The sequence below is a fragment of the Arachis hypogaea genome, chromosome 16, assembly GCF_003086295.3.
Source record: "Arachis hypogaea cultivar Tifrunner chromosome 16, arahy.Tifrunner.gnm2.J5K5, whole genome shotgun sequence".
NCBI classification, from domain to species: Eukaryota; Viridiplantae; Streptophyta; class Magnoliopsida; order Fabales; family Fabaceae; genus Arachis; species Arachis hypogaea.
The window spans coordinates 126570593-126572378 of NC_092051.1; positions in this window are offsets into that span (position 1 = coordinate 126570593).

A 1786-nucleotide genomic window follows, 5' to 3' on the forward strand; every position below is an offset into this window, starting at 1 on the left:
TCTATAAAATTGGTATCGAAATTCTCGTCTCAATCTCCTCTATCATATTAAGCCATAAAAATCACATTTTTAGATCTCTAGAATAAATTCTCATTTATGGGTTAATTAGCCATTAATTAACCGAGTTTTACAAAAGGTGGTTTGGGGAGATTATTTTACGATTCTTGAGAGGATATTTAATATTATTTTTCCATCTTCAACACAGATGGAGGAAGAGCTTGCACTTGCAAGTACCAACAAGGTCAGAGCAAAAGTGGCGGGGGATGAGCGCGGATCGGATCGAATCGGATATGACCAAAATTTCGATCCGATCTGATCCACACATTTGCGGATTGGATCGAATCGGATATCAGATATATCCGCAAAACACAAAAATACTTTTAAAAGGTTATTTTTATTAAAAAATATCAATAAAATTCATTTTTTCTATTCTTTTAAATATGTTTACTCTAAAAATAATATTAAACATATTTTTCTTAAATAATAAATTAAAATAATACGCCAATGAGTTATAGCTCAAATGACATATTCTCTCCATACTCATCAAAGAAGTTGTGGATTTGAGTCTCCCTATCTTTGGTAAAAAAAAATTAAAATAATACAACATATATGATAATTATTAGTTGAAATAAAATATAAAAAGAATATTTATTTATTTATTTATTTATTTTTGCGGATACGCGGATATGCGGATACCTACACAAAATTCGCAATCCAATCCTATTAGTGTGCGGATTGAATCTATATCCATAATTTTTTAATCGAATTCGAATAAATACCGCGAATATGCGAATCGGATCCGATTCATGAACATCCCTATAAGTGATGAGGATTAGGTTATCCATTGGCCACTATAGCTAGAGTTAATTAAAATAATCTTGTTAGAACCCTCATCAAATAGGCTTCAGCTAATGCTATATATATGTGAACAAATATTTTTGTAACAAAGCTACTGTTGTTCTTATCAAAAGTTTATAATTGAAAAGAAAAACACAAAAAGCTTTAAGGAAAAACACAGAATTTTGTTATTTTTTTTTCTATTTTGTTAAGTTTTTTTTTCTTCTTTTATTTTTTTCTCATTCTCAAAAGAAGAACAAGAATAGGAGAAATAAAAATAATTAAAATATAAAAAGAAAAAAAAGCAAATTCTTAGAGAAAATCACATAAATTTTTCAGAAAAATACCGAAGAGAAATTTTTGGATAAGATTACAAAAATTATAAGTTTTTTTGTATATATTTTTTTCTCTTTTTTGGTTTATTATCTTTGTTTTTTCTATTTATACCTCTCACGAAAAAGAATAAGAAAAGGATAAACAAAAGAAAATAAAAAAAAAAACTCAACAATAGAAGAAAGAAAGAAGAGGAGGATTAAAAAAAAATGTCAGTCAAAAACAAAAAAGAAAAAAAAAGAACAATAAGGTAATTTTTTTTTTTGGTGTATCATTTTTTTGGGTTCTTTTAGTACTCTTGGTTGTGAATATAGTTCAACAATAGTTTATTCACCTAACACCACCCTGTTACACATTATTATAGTTGTTACCATATTTGTCTCTTTACATATCTATTCTTTAAACTTCAAGTTGAACTTTAATTTTCACCCGAGCTTTAAATTAGTTTTTAAATTTTCAATTGCTTTAATTTAGACCATAAATTAGAGTCGGTTACACATGTTGATGTGTTAACACGATATACTGGCATGTTTACTTGGACAATTAGTGCTATATATGTTAGAATATAGTTCCTAAACTCATAAAGAAATTAAAAATAAATAAAAAATTTATACTA